Source organism: Megalobrama amblycephala, linkage group LG1 (assembly GCF_018812025.1).
Source record: "Megalobrama amblycephala isolate DHTTF-2021 linkage group LG1, ASM1881202v1, whole genome shotgun sequence".
Lineage (NCBI taxonomy): Eukaryota > Metazoa > Chordata > Actinopteri > Cypriniformes > Xenocyprididae > Megalobrama > Megalobrama amblycephala.
Window position 1 is genome coordinate 35,336,528 of NC_063044.1, and position 21,521 is coordinate 35,358,048.

Consider the following 21,521-nt stretch of genomic DNA (forward strand, 5'->3'; position numbering starts at 1 on the left):
TGCATCCCTGCTCGTTTTATTCCCATCGTTTATCTCCAGCCGAGCGCAATTATGACATTGGTAACAGAGAGTTGCTGGCGGTCAAGTTAGCGTTGGAAGAACGTCATTGGTTGGAAGGTTCGGGGGTACCTTTTATCGTTTGGACTGATCATAAGAACTTGGAATATATCACATGTGCTAAAAGACTTAACTCCAGGCAGGCTCGGTGGGCACTTTTTTTCTGACGTTTTGATTTTTCTCTCTCGTACTGCCCGGGTTCCAAAACATCAAACCCGATTCTTTATCTCGTATTTTTGATCCTTCCGAACGCCCGTCTACTCCCAAGTGTATTCTTCCCGAGACATTAGTGGTCTCCACTCTGACGTGGGAGGTCTAATTGAAGGTCAGGACGGCCTTAGAAGGGGTAACGCCTCCGCCCGGGTGTCCTCCGAATCGATTGTTTGTGCCGGAGAAGTTAAGGTCCAATGTTATCAAGTGGGGGCATTGTTCCAACGTGGCCTGTCATCCAGGGGTTAATCGAACCAGTTTTTTGGTCAAGCAACAATTCTGGTGGCCTGCTATGGCTCGCGACATTCGCAGTTTTGTTTTGGCTTGCTCGGATTGTGCCACTGGTAAGACTTCCAATCGACCCCCAGATGGGTTACTCCAACCGCTGTCTGTCCCTTCGAGACCCTGGTCCCACATTGCACTAGATTTTGTCACCGCCCTCCCACCCTCCCAGGGGAACACGGTTGTTTTGACCGTAGTGGACCGGTTCTCGAAGGCGGCTCATTTTATCCCTTTGCCTAAATTACCCTCTGCTAAGGAGACAGCAGTAACTGTCGTAGATCACGTCTTTCGGTTACATGGCATCCCGATGGATGTGGTTTCCGACAGGGGGCCCCAATTTGTGTCCAAATTTTGGCAAGAATTTTGTAAGTTACTGGGGGCGACTGCTAGCCTTTCGTCAGAGTTTCATCTTCAGACCAATGGTCAAACCGAGAGAGCCAACCAAAATTTGGAAAGAATGTTGCGATGTTTGGTTTCCAAGAATCCTTCCTCCTGGAGCCAACAACTCTCTATGGTTGAGTACGCACATAATTCGTTACCAGTGTCTTCCACGGGCCTTTCACCGTTTGAATGTGGTTTAGGATACCAGCCACCTATTTTTCCCAGTCTGGAATCCAAAGTCGCGGTCCCCTCCGCTCACGCCTTTGTCCAGAGGTGTCGCCACACTTGGAGTAGAGCCCGTGAGACTCTTCTCCAGGTGGGGGTGCGCACCAAGGCTAAGACTGATCGCCACCGGTCGAAGCCTCCCGTTTACGTCGTGGGTCAAAAAGTGTGGCTTTCTACTAAGAACATTCCGCTCCACTCCGTTTCTAATAAGCTTGCTCCTAAATTCATTGGCCCATTCCTTGTCACCAAAATCATTAGTCCGGTGGCAGTCCGTCTCAAACTTCCTCCAGCGTACAGGAGAATTCATCCCGCCTTTCATGTGTCTAAAATTAAACCTGTGTTTCATTCACACTTTAATCTTCGTGGCGTTTTGTTCCTGTCAGTTGTTCCTCATCGGATTCTTCACGGCTCTCTTCACATCCACGGACCCCAGCACGATCTTCACTCACTTGGACTTCCAGCACGATCTTCACCCACCTGATCCACGGCCCATCAAAGTCCCTGTGTCACCGCTCTCCTGCTGTCTGCCACATATTCTGACCCATATGTGTGTGAAGCTCAATAAATGAGATTATTTAACTTGCTCCTGCATCTACATTTATTTCCTGTGAAAATAATAGCTTTAAACAGGTGCTATGGAGCAGCATGATGCACATTTCAATAACCATAAAACAGGAACAATAAACATCATATTAATCTAGCAATTGACATACCTTATCTTCCTCCATTTTTGTCAGGTTCTCCTCTGGGACACCCCTCTCTCTCAATGCAGAGATAAAATCCATCTCTGCTGCGAGCAATTGATAAATTTATGAAATTTCAAAGACGCAAACACGTACAGCATATAGGCCACCAGTAACATTCGGAAGGCGCAAGACTTTCTCACAATTCAATTACGTCGTACTTTTGTTATCATGAGATCATGAGAAAATTAAGTCGTGATCACAAGAAAAGAACTTTTGTTATCTCGAGATCACGAGAAAATAAGTCGTGATCATGAGATAACAAGATAGAAAAAAAAAATTGTAATCCATGGCCTTTTAGGACTTCCGTACAAAACAGTCTAGAAGCAGCAGCAATGCATTTTGTGCTTATTTTGTGCATATTTTATGAATTTTTGTGAACTGGACTGTCAATTATGGATTTCAATGATGTGGGGATGGAGAACACCTGCAATTTGGTGTCCTCATTTCTGAAATATGAAAGTATGGATAATTTTTTTGCTGGATCATGACTTGCATGTGCCTGTGCATCGAACTGCTGTTAATGCAGAGTGCCTTAAGTACTCATATGATATTGATGGAGTTGTAATTGAGTTAAGTGAAATAGGTGGTGTGGTTGGTGAGCTGCATTATATGTCTCTCCCAGAACTGAGGGGTAACATTTTGCAGAATCACTTTCATTACCTAAAAAAACATATTAAATTGAGTCAGTGCTCTGACTTGGTTAGGGCACTTCACAACTGCTGTGGCTGGAATGTTAGTCAGATTGACGGCGGGTACTTTTTGAATTTGACCGAAGTCTGCCTGTAAACAGCATGTTCACTTGTGTCGAATATGCAAAGGTCAAATCAGCAGAGATTTTAAACCGTGTGATTGAAAATTTGAGGCTGAAAGAGCTTTGCTCATGCAATATGGCAAGGCCTACTATTGCGAAGACAGATTTTGGAAATTTGGCCCGCATGAATGTCCTGCTTGCAGACTAGGGCTTTGTGTTCATGCTGCTTGAACAATCTTTGAAAGGCATTGATGCTGGCAGTAATGTAACTGTCATGGTTACATTGACCAAGTTTGGGCAAAAGGATGGAGGCATTTTAGATCTGAGTAAAATAATTGACACATCATATGTCAAATCAATTTCACTGCATACAGCTTGCACTGTCTTTGCCCTGGACCCCAGAGTGCACCTGCTGTGGGCACGACATGGGCTAGAAGAAGTAGTAGGTACCAGGGGCAAAATGTTTTCTGCCCTGTCAATGTATGAGGCAGCAAATTTTTCATCAAACTTGGATGGAAAAAAAATTGGACGTGTCTCATTCTTTGAGGGCCCTTTTGTGTGAGAACGACCTGGGCTATAGTCGGAACTTTCTTCAACTGTACGTCAGCTCACCTCATACACGAATGTACAATTTTCGTCCACACCCTGTGAGTGGAAGTGTGGTAAACTGCGGTTTGTTCTATTCAAGACAGGCAAGGGCCATGTCCCAAAAAGGAAATGAGTACATTAATTGCATGCAGGATCTGAACAGAAAATTTGAGTCCACTTTAACCTGCAGAGTGGAGCAGGTGGCTCTGTTCATGGTGATTTTCACCACGTTATGGACGCAGAGTCCACATTTAACCAGGAGGCATTGTCAAGACTGTTATTTAGTCGGGCCATGGTTGTTCCATTTTTGGATTACAAACATGAACCTGGGCTGCTGTCAATCATCACCCAGGTTGTTAATTATTTGACGGTGAAGCTTAGGGAACTACTTGATCAAAATGATGGCATGGGTGGGTACAATGCTGTTTGGAGCTCGTACCAATACGAGATGGCTTTGGAGGAGCTCTTTTTTGGCCACCCACTGTCACATTTTGATAAACAGTGTAGCATATGCACACGTATCAGGATAATCAATAAACTTTGGAATGTTCAGAACGCTTTTAGCATGCTGGACTGGGTTGTAAAATCTCAGCTCGGCTCCGACCGGTCTGCAAAAGATGAGCCCACTTGACACCTTTGTTACCCTCCGAGGTAAAACAGGAGGCCCAATTTCCTTGCTCTTAGGACATCAAAGGGGCCCCTCATGTGGACTACGGGCCAGATCCACATTCCAACACCCAACACACACACACAGACACATACGAAAACCCACAAACATACATTATTGACTGTATATCTAAAATGTAACTATGCCAAGTCACATCCATGTATGTACCCATCATGTATCTCGAGTGTATGCATGTTTCCTAGTGTTTAAATGAGTATATTTGTGCTAGTGTGCATTTTAATGAGGGAATTTTGTCTGTAAACCATAACTTCTTTTATATGCCTTTCTGATCTATCTGATCTATCTGATAATAATAAACGTTACGTTACATCCTTATATAGCACATTGGCTACAACTAGACGGGACATATCAGACTCTTCTCCGCTACGTAATACGTAAAACATTAAACTTTATAAACATATGTTTTTTTTGAGTAAAGAAAACGCTTTACAATTTTTTTTCAAACATCAGATCTTTATTTACCTTTGCATTGGACAGAGGAGATGTCCAAACTGCGTGCGCACTTCATTCAGGAGGTGAGGCAGATTAATGAGGTTTGATTGACAGTTTGAGGATCCAATGGAGTTAGGAGGTTTTGTCACAAGCTCTTTAAAATCCTTTTCAATCGTTAAATATTTGTAAAACCCACATACAAGCGTAAATGGTGACCTAATTTTTTACTAGTGCTTTATGTTTGACTGAACTGTACAGTTGTGCTTATTTGTTGTTCTAAATATTATTGTTAATAAATATGATTTTATATAAATATGTCCATTAAGTAATATGGATTGAGTGAACATTACATTAATACGCCATTAGATGGCGGCAACACTTTACAGGAGAATGAGTCAGTGAAGCACATGAGACTTTGAAAAATTGAATTGAAATTGAAAGGAACTTTTGCAAAAGGAAGTTGTTTTAGCGCTGTGGTGTAATGGATGTTACGGAAAAGGACAAATACAAAGATCGCTTTCCTCAGCGGACATTCAAACGGACTTGTATAAAGGATATAATATTATAGACATCGACTTGAAGAATGAATGTAATGCAATATACCAGACACAGGTAATAGCCTACTCTCTCTCGCTCTCTCTAATACTGTACAAAATTCAATGTGTTTCAATGAAGCGACTCAACGTTCCTTCGTTACTAGTTCTAAAGTGACGTTTTAGAGTTAGTAACGGAGGCTTGGTCCAACTGTCAAATTGAGATTTGAATCCATGGCGGAAGGAAGTAGTGCTGCACAAAAGAGGGTTTTAAAGACACTCCGTTGTTGTTCTTCTTTATTTACACACTCGTGCCGTCGAACTGTTGTATAAACGCAATATCACACTCGTAGCCGTGCGACATGGCTGTATATCAGCACGCTGTGATTACCTACGGCACTCGGCCTGCGGCCTCGTGCCTACGGACGAATCACAGCGTGCTGATATACAGCCATATCGCACGGCTACGAGTGTGATATTGCTCATATATATATATATATATAGAGAGAGAGAGAGAGAGAGAGAGAGAGTACAATAAAATTACTATACACAAGTGTATTATTAAATTACTTAATGTTCGTTATTTTATATTTATGTTTTCAGACTCATTTTAAAAGTGTAATATATATATATATATATATATATATATATATATATATATATATATATATACACACACACACACACACACATAGTGTGTTCAGTCAAACCAAATTTTATTCAGACACCTTGAACATTTTATTCATTAACATTCACTATAGTTTAAAAAAATGCTAATAAAATATTACATATATATGTAAAATATGACAAGATCTCAAAGTTAAACTGTGTCAGAATAAAAAACTTAATTAAGTCAGATAACACAAGTAAAACCTGGTCAGATCAAAGTGTCAGAATAATTTCTGATTTCAAGATTTTTTAATCAGTTTTACTGGTATATCCATTGAATGAAGAATTGTTGGGTATATATGCCATAGTTTATTTTGCTAACCTCACTCACATAAATGAACTATAGTGTCCTGCACACACTAGTTAAAAATATAGAAAAAATGTCTGACTAATTTTTGTTTTGACTGTATATGTGTGTCAACTTCCAAAAGCAAACTCTGCTGCATGAACTTGGCAATATTCTTTTATTTTTCAGTTGAAACTTGTAAGAAAAAATGGCGTGGGCTCAGAGACACCTACATGAGAGAGAGAAGGATAGAAAGAGAGAGTAAGAGAAGTGGCAGTGAAGGAGGGCAGAGAAGAAAATGGAGGTTTTTTGATGTAATGCGTTTTCTTGAAGTATTTGTGGCAGAAAGATCCACAATAGGGAATTATCCACAAATACTTCCAAAAGACCAACTGACCATCAGACAGGAATCATCAGAAAATGCAGGCACTAGCAAACAGCTGCAGGAACAAGTGCAGAATAGTTCCCTATTGTGACTTATAAAAAAATATATATGTATTACAATAAAAAAAAGATAATTTCTATAAAAAAAAGTAAAAAAAAAAAAAACTTATGACTTTTCCATGACTGGAAATCATTTTTCTAAAATGAAATTTCCAGGTTTCCCACCAGCCAGGTAGACATCAGAATATAGCAATTCTGTTTGAAATTAGACTTGGACTACCATGTACTTTCGTTTAATATTTTATTACATTTAAGATCTCAGGTGTTTGCCCAAGACACAGGATGACTATTTGTAAAGCTGCTTTCACAAAAGTGTATTATGAAAAGAGCTAGACATATAAATTTGACTTGACAGGTCCCTGAGTCCCAGGTTCCCATCATAAGCACTCAGGTCCCCAGCGTCCAGGTCCCTATATCTGGCCACAGCGTCCAGGTCCACAGCGCCCAGGTCCACAGCGTCCAGGTCCCCAGCGCCCAGGTCCCCAGCGCCCAGGTCCCTATATCTGGCACCAGCGTCCAGGTCCCCATATCTGACACCAGCAGCCAGGGCACCACTGCATCTAAAAAGAAAAAAAGAAAATCAGGTGCCATGGATGAATTTGAAAGTGAAATATTGTCCATTGTGAGAGAAAAGAAAAAAGAGGATGATGTAAGCAGCTTCCTCAGCTGCATTCACCCAGCTCTTTCCCGTCTACCCAGGGAAACCAGGAGTTCACTACAAATAAAGATACTGCAGTTGATACACGAGGCTGAGTACAATATCAGTTCATGAACATGATCTTTAAAGTAATGGGTCACTCAAAAATGAAAATCTACTGCAATTTAACTCTCCCTCAGGCCATCCAAGATGAGTTTGTTTCTTCATCTGAACAGATTTGTAGAAATTAACCATCACATAACTTGCTCAGCAATGGATCCTCTTCAAGCAGCTTACTTGTAGATAACTAATGTTTTTATCAGCTGTTTGGACTCTCATTCTCTCCATTGCTGAGCAAGTGATGTGATGCTTAATTTCTCAAAATCTGTTCCAATGAAGAAACAAACTCATCTTGGATGGCCGGAGGGTGAGTTTAATTTCAGTATATTTTCATTTTTGGGTGACCCATTACTTATTTCTTAGAAGTTCTCATATGTTTTAAGTGCATTAAGTTGTTTTTAAGTGCAATTAAGGAGTAGTTTACTCCAAAATACTGTCATAATTAATACTAAAAAAAAAAATTCTTTCAAAGATGATATGTTATCAAAACCAGTTTCTAATAAGTTGCTCTTCTCCTGCTGTTATGTAGGAATTGTTGTTTTTGGTAGGCAATAAATTTGATAACAATAAAAACATTTTCCTAATTCATTACGCTGTCTTGTTTGCTTAGTACCTGAACATTTTCTTAAAACTATCACTAAGCTTTAGCATCGCTGACAATACAGTTCAAATGATTTGACAGTCTTTTTGGAGACATATCATTGTAGTAGAGATGTTCTTGATGTCTTGGTTGTTGGACACAGCTGGTAATATCCATCATGAGTAACATCTGCTGTAAACACCAGGATTTTTTTTTTTACTGTAAACAGGATAATATACATTTTGCATCCATGTACCCAAGACATAACTTGCATTCTATCAAAAATTTAACATGTGCATTAATATGGGAAAATTTGACTCTTTGATATTTAGGTGGCTCTGAAAAGAGCCTTTTTATGCTGAGCCAGACTTCCTCAAATCTGGTTATACTGCCAAGGAACTTCACCACACAGGGAGTTGAAGTATTCCCTATACTTCTCCCTCACAGCTAGGGCCTCCCGCGACGCAGTGTTGCTTCCCATCCGTCCAGCTGCATTCAGTGCAGTACCTGGGTCAGCAGAACCAGTGGTGGAAGGAGAATTCTGATGACCCCATCTAATAAAATTGTGGAGAATGGTGGTTGCTTGCACAATCTTTTCTGCATTACATGGGCTCAACTCCATCACTCTGTGGTACACACGAAACTGAGCTACCATGATGCCAAACGCATTCTCTACAATCCTCCTTTCATGTGACAGACGGAAGTTGAAGATCCTCTGGTCAGCAGGGATTGCTCTTCCTGGGTAAGGACGCAGAAGATGTTTTCGGAGGGGAAATGCTTTATCTCCAACAAACACAAATAGTACCTTACCAAGGTGTTCAGCATTAGGGAGAGGCTCATCATCTGGGAGATTCAGTGTTCCGCCTCTCAGAGCTCTTCCAAAAGCAGAGGCAGACAACGTACCACCATCGCTACTCTTCCCAAAGGCACCAATGTCTACTACTCTGAAGAGGTAGCTGGCATCCACCACTGCCAGAAGAACAATAGAGAACTGTCCCTTGTAGTTATAATAAAGGGACCCAGAATCAGCAGGCGATTTGATAGTGATGTGCTTTCCATCAATGGCACCCAGGCAGTGTGGAAAAGACCATTTACTGGAAAACCCCTCAGCAATCGCCCTCCAATCGGATTCCTGAGGCACTGGCATATACTCTCCTACCAAACTCTCCCATATGGCTGTGGCCACAGATGGCACTATTCCAACTACAGTCGATTTTCCCACCCTGAAGCTTTTGGAAATAGTGTGGTAAGAGTCACCAGTTGCCAAAAACCTGAAATTGAAGAATATTTTTAATGAATATTTTATGAATGATATTGTTATTTAAAATGAATATCCCATAACTTTGTACGTTTCATCATAAACTTTATAATATTATACATAATTGTATTAAATATTTGATAATTAAATGGTGAAAAGCAGGTAGCCCCAAACTAGTTTCTATCAAAGTGGGTAATTTATTATCATTTGCAGACATCATAACATAATATTTTGATGTTAAAGTACTCACCGTAAACAGATCGCCAGGCGTTCTGCGGGACCTATTGCCTGACGCAGTGTGGTGTCCTGCCTCTCAATCAACGGAGCGACCATACGCAGCAACCGATCAAAATCGGCAGGACAGAGTCGAAAGTACTCTTTGTGGCGATCCTCATCCAGCCGAAGCTCCTGAATTAATGAATGGAACTCTCCCCGCTCATTCCGAGTCAGCAGAATAGGATGAACCCACAACCTTTTCCTTTCTAAACACTTTCGACGCCGTCGCAAAAGACACAGTACAAGCACATTGGAATCCATGTTGTGATAACTGAGGGGAAACCTTGGCGCGTGATGTCATATCCTGCTCCCGCCCATATTCGCAGCGGCGTCCAAAAAAATTTCGCACGTTCAAAGTCTAGTGTGACCGCCCCTTAAGTACGTTTTATTGTTTGTACATGTCTTTTAAACGTATAGTTCTGTTGCTATTTTTAATGCATCAAGGACATATACAAAGAGCACCTCTTTTCTTCTAGCCAGTTGGCTAAATTCTAGTGCAACAAACTTCTATGTTCATAGACAAACAGTTGTTCATGCTATAAATTAAACGCTACCTTTACAAAAATGCGACTACTCAGTCATGTATTTGGATACAGTAAAGCTTTAATCAGGATAAAACTGTATATTGAAAGCTAACAAACAGCAGTGACAGCATATCTAAACACTTTGACACAAATACTAAATGAAATACCATTCATAAACGTCCTTTAAAAGCCAAGATTGCAGAGGTTCTGCTTGACCCTCTTCATCTGGGTCTGATTCGGCTCAATTTGATACAGCAATATAGACACTATTATTTACTTTCCACATAAGCGCGTAACTACGAATGGTAAGGGGTGTGGCGTTTCCGGACGCTTCAGCGAATCACGATACACTGGGCCAGCTACCAACTTGCTGACCAATCTGAGCACATTGCGTATTTCGGAGGGAGTGGCTTCATAGAAGCAGGAAGTCAAACGAGCCATTCATATGACAGTGGAAACAGAGGTGTAGAATAATATGAAAAATACAGCGTTTTCAAAAAACGAAGCTTTATGACATGTTAAACTGTGCCCCCAAAACACAATCAAGCCTAGAAAAAAAAACACTGAACCACCCCTTTAAGATCATTAGCTTTCACTACAGCATCAAACTCATTTCCATCAACAACTCTGAATGCACAACAATGCTCAATGAAGAGCTTTATAACAGGTTTGTCAACCACAAAATAAACATTTTCACCCAACACAAGAATGTTGGTGACTTTACAGAATACTGGAAGCTCATCTTTTATCTCTGTGCATATAGCAAGGTACTGTACTGCGATTTGCAAAGTATTTGCCAAGTCTTCACTATTTTCAGTGTCACTTAGAGAGAAATAGTTCATTGGTCCAAATTCTTTCCGCTGTAAACTGAGCGTTTCCCAGTGACTTCCTGTTGCCATTTGATGTTTTTTCACAAGCGACTTTGTGATGTTCTTTTAGCATGTTTTTGAAAAGTTTTTCGACTCAAATTGCAAAAGGATAATGGACCATAAAATGATGCTTCGGTATTCATCTTTTCTGATGGTACACCAGTTTTAAAAGTTGATGGTTCTCGTTGATCAAGTGTTTAAAAAAACAGTCATGCCATAAGTAACAACAGCTGAAAAGACAATATTAATAATGTGCAGTAAGATGATGATTCACACCAAACAGAGTGTCTTTATAGAGTTAAATCCTATAGAATTTCAACAATGTTTCAAGTTAATGTTTGACAGGCGGTTTCTGTGCTCTGTGTAACCTAAGTCAAAAGAATAAATCCTAAAAAGGAGATGATTTTTTGATATGCAATTTTCAGTCATGTATCCAAATAAAAGTTTCAGCTCGTACTGAGCGACACCCTCTAATATATCATGGATTATATCAAAGGAATAATTGGAACAAACATGAAAATACTGTAAAGTGTTCAACGAAGAGCCTCTTTTAACCCAATATACAGAGTTCAACTGTGTATCTGACTGAATGTCCCATCTCAAAGCTGGCTTTATCATGGACCACTACCCTTAGGTCATCCTCAGTATAAACATTCTGGGCCTCAGATTTTTCAGTTAGACACAAAAGCAATTACTGGTAAAAGACTCAGTAAAACCAAGACGAGCATGCATTCCCTAGTGAGAAATAAATATACTAAAATGTCATTTAAATGCATTTATTCTATCATTTATACTAAGTATACTGCAAATACCTTAACACGTTTATGTACTAAATGAAAATACCCCATAATTGTTCTTATTTCATGCTTTCTTCAAATGCACACAGAGTAACTTTGTGCCCTACAAATAAGTTGTACATTTATTTATTTAACAGAAAAGTTTCATATACACATTTATCATTTAAAACTCCTTACAATAGATGTCAGTAGTGTACTAATGGAAACAAAAATGTTAAACTTATTGAAACTATACATATTTTTACAACACTGACACTAAGTTTACATGTATATCTCTCATTTCATTCAGTATGTACATGGACATGGAAATTCAGGAGAAAAACATTAGTAATGTGTCATTGCAGTTCATACAAAAGAGAGACAAAAAATAGGACTGCATGAACCCTTAAATATCAGCCTATAAGTCAGGAAATACTATTAGTCCTTTTCAATATTGTTTGGTGTTGTAATAACATAAATTTTGTCTTTTGACCTGCTCATGATACATGTTCTTTTGAGTGAGTAAGGATGGATAGCAAATACATTGATTGTGTCATGCACTTCAGTCACAAATGTAGAGGATATTTTAAGTTGAACATCTTTGCAAAGTTCATTTTAAATTCTCGCAAGCTCCTTAACTAAAAGACAAGAGAGATTTGTCTTGGAGGTATCCAATTTAAAAGCCACAAGACTCATCACCTTTAGAAATAAACGTTTGTAAAATAACCCTGATTGAACTGTCACATGAAGAAAATGTTCAATAGCCGTTTTTTGTAACTCAGATGTTCTCTCCTTTACAGGGCAGCCAAAACCCCATACATGTTTATGAAAGTCCTCAGACTTGTTTGTAAGTCTAGAGCTACTTTGTACTTTGTTAAAAAGTTTCCTCACATTCTCACTTGCTGTGACCATGATCTTCTCACCTTTTTGGGGAGTCCCAATAAATGACTCAAATGGAAAAGTCGAGGTTGCCCACAATGGTTCCCAGTTGCACACACTTGTTGTCAAATGAATCAGTAAATGCACATTGAAAGAAACATTAACAGGTCCATATAACCTTTCAAAATCTAGCACAAATTTGTGAAGTGCCAGCTCTGCCATATCAATATCGCAAACTTTTATGACATCCTGAAGAAGAATGTGCATAGCAAAAACGAATTAAAGGTGCCCGAGAACGTTTTTTTAAAAGATGTAATATAAGTCTAAGGTGTCCCCTGGTCGAGGCATCCGTGAAAACCACAGCATGCCAGGACACCTGTTCTAGGGGCACTCCTGCCTGAAGAAACAAGTGGTCCGACCACGGGCTGAAGGCTTGGCGACACTCCTGAGTGATTCCCACCCGGAATGTGTCGTGTTGCCACGCCCATCTCAGGACTCGGCCGTGAAGCCAGTGTTGAAGCGGTCTCATATGAAGCAGACCGAGCGGTGTTACAGCCGCTGCGGCCGCCATATGCCCCAGGAACCTCTGAAAGTATTTCAGTGGGACAGCTGTCCTGCCATTGAACGTATTCAGGCAGTTCAACACCGACTGAGCACGTTCCTCTGTGAGGCGTGCTATCTGTTAGACATAATCCGACTCCATACCGAGAAAAGAGATCCTCTGCAACGGGGCGAGTTTGCTCTTTTCCCAGTTGACCTGAAGCCCCAACTGACTGAGGTGTCTGAGCACCAAATCCCTGTGTTCGCACAACTGATCCCGAGACTGTGCTAGAATGAGCCAGTCGTCGAGAAAGTTGAGGATGCGAACACCCTGTTCTCTCATGGGAACAAGGGCTCCCCCCACGACTTTCGTGAAGACGCGGGGAGACAGGGCCAGCCCGAAGGGTAGGACTCTGTACTGAAATGCTCGTCCTTTGGACGCGAACCGCAGGAATGGCCTGTGTCGCGGAAGGATCGAGACATGAAAGTACGCGTCCTTCATGTTGATCGCTGCAAACCAATCCTGGGGACGGATGCATTCGAAAATGCGTTTCTGCGTGAGCATCTTGAACGGTAGCTTGTGAAGGCTCCGATTCAAGACTCGCAGATCCAGGATAGGTCGTAACCCACCGCTCTTCTTGGGTACAATGAAGTAGGGACTATAGAACCCTGACCTCATATCGGCTGGAGGGACCGGCTCTATCGCGTCCTTCGCCAGTAGGACTGCGATCTCCGCACCGCAAGACAGGGGCAGACATCTTTCACTGTAGTGAAGAGGACGCCCCTGAACTTGTGGGGGACGCCGGGCGAACTGAATCGCATAGCTGAGCCTGATGGTCCGAATGAGCCAGCGAGACGGACTGGGGAGCTCTAACCAGGCTCGCAGAGACCGAACAAGCGGGACACTTACCTGGTTCCACGGTTGGACAGAGGAAGCAGTCAAGGCTTTGTTTACCCTCTGCTCACTGCTGTCCGCTGGCGACAGAAGAGGGGGATGAGAGTGGTGAGGTTTTTCTGCGGCGGAACAGAAACAAACCCAATAAAAGGATTTACCACCCGGCCCTCCTCCGGGGCAGCCCCACCCATCTCTGGGTCGCCCGTCTCAGGAGTGATTTTCTCACCAACCGCTTAAACAGCAGCAGAGACAGGAGGTGTCATCTCCCCACAACGGACACAGTAGAGCAGGCTGGGCCGGAATTTTTTGCAGGGGACGACACCCTTGGCAACGAGCAGACTGAGGGGCGGCCCAAGAGGAACTCAATGGTTTGTCTTGGGAAGCTCCCTGGTCTGCTACTAACTGAGAAGAACTGCTGGGCTCAGTCCTCGACAGTGTCACCGAAAAGGCCACCTCGTGAGATGGGAGCGTTGAGAAGCATTAGCTTGACAACCTCTCGCACCTCACAAGGTAAGCCAGGGGGCGCTTCTGGACCACTGAGGTGGACATCGTCTGGCTGAGGGCCTGCGCCGTGACTTTGATCACGGTTAGTCAACAAGCACAGCTCAACCCCAGCTCAGAACTACCCTCATGCATAAAGAGTGCCTTGGCCTCACAAGCAGGGTGGGAGTGGTCTGTGTACAGCCACCCCATCCAGGAGGGCAGTGAGAGAGGAAAAACTTATGCAGATTTTGGCACTTTTGGCGTTCCATATTTATGGCACCAAAATACCTCCATACTGCCAAGTTTTCCATGTACATCCAGGACACCCGGGAAAGCATGGCTGTAAACTCCGAATCTGAGTCAGCATAAGCACACACCATCACAGTGGGCAGCGTCATGCTCATTTCCAGAGCAAAACAGCAATCTCTCCGATGCTGCAATCGACGTCTGACCCTCAGCTGGAGCTCTGAATGAAATGCTAGGTTCCCCTATGAGAAGGACCAGCAATCCAATCCAGAAACTGCACAGCTTGCAATGCGCTAGAGAGGAAGGGCCCCTAGGGGAAGTTCCCCGAAGAAACCCCTCAACCTCATGTCACCCAAGCCATATCAGCAAAGTAGACCTCTTCTGGTGCACCAGAGAGGGCGCTACAGTGAGATTAGGCAAGGGAACCGCGCATCTAGAGCGCCGAGCGAGCGCTGGGTTGCCGTGACAACCCGCGCTCTAGCCCGACGGCACACGACACGCAGAGGAGCGAGAGTTTTGCTTTCGCTGATCTCTACGGTCTCCCAAAGTGTTGGGCAGACCCCCAGCTGTGCTTTTACACACAAGCGGCAGCTGGCCAACAACAGAGGGGACTCAAGCTTCCCGGAGAAAGAAGAGTCACGACCGGTGTGTCGACGTGATCATGTTCTCATATGAAAACACGAATCACCCACGAGCATCGCTTCAACACGCGCCCAGACATGTGAAACAATGATCGTGGCCGTCAGTGAGGACAGGAAACGACCGCAACCAGAAGCACACAGGTAGAACGTCATCTTTTAAAAGACACAAATCTACTTGTGTAAGCTCTTTTAGGGACTACTCTTTTAGGTGCCGAAGCACGCAGGGGAATGACCGCTGCAACACAGACAGGGAATAGTGCAACCTGTCGTGTGCACTCTCTCCTTGTAGCCGCCCTCTTACCAGCTGTGAGAACAGCTCTTAAGCGCTCAAAAGCGCACCGTTCACCAGCCGTGAGAACGGCTTTTTACAACTGAGGCTTTGCTCTCTCAAAAAGGCAAAACAAAAGAAATGAGAAAATAAAGAGGAGAGATCGGTCCCGCTGCAGTGCTGTCCGCCTGCACCAACACAAAGAGCAGATTCTCTAAAAAAGCTGACTCGTTGAAGACAAACACTCGCTCGTAGACCCCCGTTTGTTACAGACGGTTCGGCTCCGAAGCGAAAAGCTGCGAGGCGAACAGCTGATGCATATGATTGCACGCCAATGTGCATTGGCTCGTTGTAGTTACACTCGAAGTAGATTGGCCTCTCTAGCGAGATTCCTATTCGTCGGTCTGTCCGACGTACGTCGAACGTGACTGACTGAATGGGAACTAACCTAACAGTCGTTTATACAGGTTTTGTAATGAAAACTAGTCTTCAATTAAGAAACCCTTCTAAAACAGTAAACATTGAGTTTACATGTGATTCATTTAAAATACTTAATTAATTATTCCAATATCCAAATATGATACTAAATCCCACAGAAAAAAAGGGTTTCTATTTGTGGCGTGCTGTCTTTGAATTATAAACAAGACAAACATTCGCTGAATAAAGGTTAGCCAATACAAACATATTTATAGAAAACAGTTGACAATGAATAGAAAGGACCAATAAGAGCAAACGAATCGAGTATTCAAGAATATCAAGAAGTTAGTCATATAACGAGGGGTTGTGTTAACTAAAGCATCCGTCATTTACCGAATCTTAAAAACACGGGTGGATAATTAAAAATATTTTCTGACATAAATAAATAAATAAATAAATAAATAACACAAGCAAGAACAAATTTTAAACCAAACACGGCAATTTTCATTTTACCTCTCTGTGTGCGTGCACGTTTGTGTTTATGAGAGAGAGGGCTCGCGCAGCATTGAGACAACGGTCATTTTAAATGCATAAGTAACTAATGTGCTAGTTTTCATACAAAATAAGTAGGCTATGTAACATAATTAGTCACTTTAGTTAGTATTAACACAATAAAGCAACACATGTAGGCTATACGTTTCGCAACACTGAGAATAAATAAATAAACGCCTACTTCTCCAGACTCGCGCTTGTCAGTCAGTCACACATCACAACATTTTCATAATCAGCGATTTCAATTTTATTTAGATTTGTTGTTCAACATTACTTGTGCATTTTATACCCGTTTACCTTAAGGAGTTTAAAGTGCGTGAGTGTGCTGTCCTCGCTTGAGAATTCAGTCACTGAGACGGCGGGAGTGGAAGGAGGGACTGAGTGGGATTTTGTGTTGCTGTCGATTTGCAGTCTCTTTTTATTGATAGGCCGTACGCATTTGTCAATCATCCCCGCTTGCTATTTGGGGAAATAAACCCAGCGCTGATTGGTCGAACTCTTTTGCTGGATTTGAGTACTAGTCGTGCACAGAGGAGTCACCGTGTTTTTGCATAGTATAGAGTGACAAATCGTACCAGCGTACTTTGAGGTCAAAATGCGTACCTGGTACGCAAAATGCGTACCTGGTACGCAAAATGCGTACATGTTGGCAGATCTGCAGAAGTCAGATAATTCCCGACACATAGAAACTCTTCCACCTAGATATCACATAGAGACTGTGTCTGTACCCCGAATTAGTAAAAACAAAAAACTTCCAAACCCACTTAATGGTAAAAATTAAATTGATGTTTAACAAATAAAAAATAGAGATAATAATTATAAACAAATGATAAAGCTTGGGTTGTTAAATATTAGATCCCTTTCTTCAAAAGCACTTATTGTAAACAATATTATCACAGACAATAATCTAGATGTGCTGTTTGACAGAAACTTGGCTAAAACCGGACGATTACATTACTTTAAATGAGTCTAGCCCTCAAGGTTACGATTATCGACACAATCCTCATCAGAAAGGCAAAGGGGGAGGTGTTGCTGTAATTTATAGTAATATTTACAGTATTAGTCAAAAGTCTTTCAAATATAATTCCTTCAAAGTGATGGTACTTTATGTAACATCATGTAAGTTGACATTTGTGCTGGCTACTGTATACAGGCCACCAGGACACCATACAGACTTTATCAAAGAATTTGCTGATTTTCTATCAGAATTAGTACTAGCTGCAGATAAAGTCCTTGTTGTTGGTGATTTTAATATCCATGCAGATAATAAAAAGACACATTGGGATTGGCATTTACAGACATTCTAAACTCTATTGGTGTTAGACAACACGTGTCAGGACCCACTCATTGTCGTAATCATACTTTAGATCTAATATTGTCACATGGAATCGATATTGATGCCGTTGAAATTCTGCAGAAGAGTGACTACATCTCAGATCATTATCTAGTCTTGTGTATACTACATTTAGTCAAGGCAGCTAAACTGCCTCCCTGCCATAATTATGGTAGAACCATCAGTTCTACCGCTAAAGATCGCTTTATAAATAATCTTCCTGATCAGTTTCATCTCCTTAATATACCAGACAGCTTAGAAGACCTCAATGTTGCAACAGAAACTATTGCCTCTGTTTTTTCCAGCACATTAGATTCAGTTGCTCCTTTGCGCTTAAAAAGGATTAAGGAAATTAATCCAACGCCGTGGTACAATGAGCACACTCAGGCCCTAAAGGTAGCAGCCAGAAAATTGGAGCGCAGCTGTAAGAAAACAAAACTAGAAGTATTTCGCATTTCGTGGAGAGAATGATTGAGTACAGAAAGGCCTTAAAAACATTTAAAAAGAAACTTTTAAACTCAAAACTTTTAGAATAGAATAAGCACAACCCTAGGTATTAATTTGATTAGTGGCTAAATTAACAAGAAATAAAGCTTCAACTTATGATGTTTCCAAAGAGCACAGCAATGACTTTATGAACTTCTTTACTTGCAAAATTGACAATATTAGAGAGAAAATTACAACCATGCAACCGTCTACTACAGTATCGCATCAGACAGTGCATTGTAGTGTCCCTGAGGAAAAATTACATTCATTCACTGCTTTAGAAGAGGAAGAGTTGTCTAATCTTGTTAAATCATCAAAATCAACAACATGTATGTTAGACCCAATACTGACTAAGCTATTGAAAGAGATGCTTCCAGAGGTCATAGATTGTCTTTATCACTAGGATATGTACCAAAAGATTTTAAGCTGGCTATTACTAAACCTTAACTTGATCCTAGAGAATTAGTCAATTACAGGCCAATCTCAAATCTCACTTTTCTGTCAGAAATACTAGAAAAGGCAACATCATCACAACTATGTTCCTATATTAGAAAGAAATAATATCTGTGAGGATTTCCAGTCAGGATTTAGACCGTGCCATAGTACTGAGACTGCTCTCATTAGAGTTACTAATGATTTGCTCTTATCATCAGATCGTGGTTGTATCTCTCTATTAGTGTTACTGGATCTTAGTGCTGCATTTGACACTATTGATCACAATATTCTTTTAAATAGACTCAAACTATGTTGCCATTAGTGGAATTGCATTGGCATGGTTCAAATCATACTTATCTGACCGTTATCAGTTTGTAGTAGTGAACAAAGAGATGTCATATCGATCACAAGTTCAATATGGAGTAAAGCAATGCTCAGTACTAGGACCGTTGCTTTTCACTCTGTACATGCTACCCTTGGGAGATATCATAAGGAAGCATGGCGTTAGTTTTCACTGTTACGCTGATGATACTATATTTCTCTATAGTATCATCAGTGATTGTATCATCAGTATCATCATTCTCTATATTTCTTCGCACCCTGACGAAACTTACCAATTCACAAAATTTCCTACTACTAAATTCATAAAAAGCAGAGATTCTAATTTTTGGACCAAAAACATTTTCATGTAATAACCTTACAATACTGTCTAACACTTGATGGCTGTCGTCATTTAGGAACCTGGGTGTGCTCTTTGATACCAATCTTTCATTGGAAGGCCATGTTTCTAGCATCTGTAAAACCGCATTCTTCCATCTAAAAAATATATCTTAACTGTCACATATGCTCTCAATGAAAAATGCAGAACAGTTAGTTCATGACCTCAGGGCTAGATTACTGTAACGCTCTACTGGGTGGTTGTTCCTCCCGCTTGATAAATAAACTACAGATTGTACAAAATGCAGCAGTTAGAGTTCTTACTAGAACTAGGAAGTATGACCATTTTAGCCCAGTTCTGTCAACACTGCATTTGCTTCCTGTTAAACATCATATAGATTTTAAAATCTTGCTAATTACTTACAAAGCACTAAATGGTTTAGCTCCCAGTACCTGAGCGAGCTCTTAAAGTATTATAGTCTTTCACATTTATAGTATCTCAGAATTCAGGCCAGCTGATAATCAACCGCAGGCGGTAGATCCTTCTCCTATTTGGCACCTAAACTCTGGAACAATCTTCCTAGCATTGTTCGGGATGCACACACTCTGTCAGTTAAAATCTAAACTAAAAACGCATCTCTTTAACCTGGCATACACATAACACATTATAAATTTATATTTTCAAATCCATTAAAGGATTATTAGGCTGCATAAATTAGGTCAGCCGGAACGGGAACACTTCCTATAACACCAGATGTACTCGTTACATCAGAAGAAGAATGGCATCTACGCAAATATTAGTCTTTCTGTTTATACCGAGGTTTACCGTAGTCAACTGGATCCGGGCCATATCCAGGTGAGACCAAGGACCTGCACCTTGACATGACCACAACGCAGCCCTGAAGTATCAGCAGAGATCGAGTCAACTAGATCATCCATTGTGAAGGCCTCATCGACACGACAGCCAGTGACACAGTTCCTCAACAAACCGTCCATAACGGTGTGATGAATACGATCCTCAATTGGATGGAACTGGATTAAATACTTTAAATGTTGCGATCCTATCGGACTTACGATAGTTATCTGAATCGTAACAAAGCACTGTTCGCCAGAGGAGAACTGGCCCTCCGACTAAGCCTGGTTTCTCCCAAGGTTTTTTTCTCAATTTTAACACGTTTGCCACCTGTTTGTCACCTGATGTCACCTGTTGGAGTTTGGGTTCCTTGCCGCTGTCGCCTTTGGCTTAGTTGGGGACACTTGACATTTGATATTCTGGCCACTCCAGTTATCTCTGTATGTATATTTTAGGCAACAATAAAATTAACATATTAATACACATGCATGTGGTTCAGGCAACACAGTCAATGATTATCTTCACTGCATGTATATTTACAACCAAACAAACTATAAAACACCAGAATGGTATAAACCAGAACTATAAAACTTCCTCTTTTCATTTACATTTTAAAAATATTAAACATATGTGGTTCAGGCAATATGTGCATATAGTTTGCAATCATAAAACACAACTCTGTCTCATTTTGTTAAATGTCAGTTTTAATGATCAATAACAGCCATTATAAAAATATAAGCAAAAGGTACATTTATATTTACAGGTATAAAAAGCTACAATAAAAATTAAAGCAAACAGTTCAGTCAAACGTTCAAAGTCAGCGCTCCAATAGACTACAACGGTAAAGTTAAATAGCCTAAATATATAAAGTTATGAAACTTTACTTTACCCTCAGCCAAAACAATTTTTCAGGGAACAAATTATAGATTAATGAGACCAAAGGTGCGGGGTGAGCCCAAGGTGAGCCGTCAGCTCCAGTCCACCACAATTTGGAGTGGTTAAGGTCCGGGTATACATAATGTCCCACGTTCTGCTCCATCTCACGCACAGTTGAGTGTGCAAGCCTTTCAAACATAATTCTTTGCTCATGAGCATGGACATGTCTCACGTGCAGTCGTGCCCATGCATCTTTCAAAGTATACTAATCCACGGATGCACGTGGATCACCGAGTTCGACACATGTGCAATAAAAGAAATTCTATACTATTACCAGACATCATGTCATCAATGAAATTCTCTGGGCAGGATCGGAGAAGAAAAATATTGCATCCACCATTGCAACATAGTTCAGAAGATACACCAAGAGAACAGGAATTTAAAAATGACGGGGAAAGCATGCCACTGAGTTTATTCGTCTTGTTTTTGAATCGCTATTTACACTCTTCTTTGACGACTGCACATTGTGCTCAGTACTGTACATATTGCCACCTAGTGGGCTCTTCTGTCTTGCTTGCGCATGCGCTGTTGCATATGCACCATCTGTGCGGTATCGAAATTTTGGCTG

At 41.2% G+C, this 21,521-nt stretch overlaps 1 protein-coding gene across 1 annotated transcript in view; it reads left to right on the forward strand.

Moving 5' to 3' along the window:
* LOC125245430 overlaps positions 1-21,521 on the forward strand; it is a 1,350,402-nt gene that overhangs the window by 231,196 nt on the left and 1,097,685 nt on the right.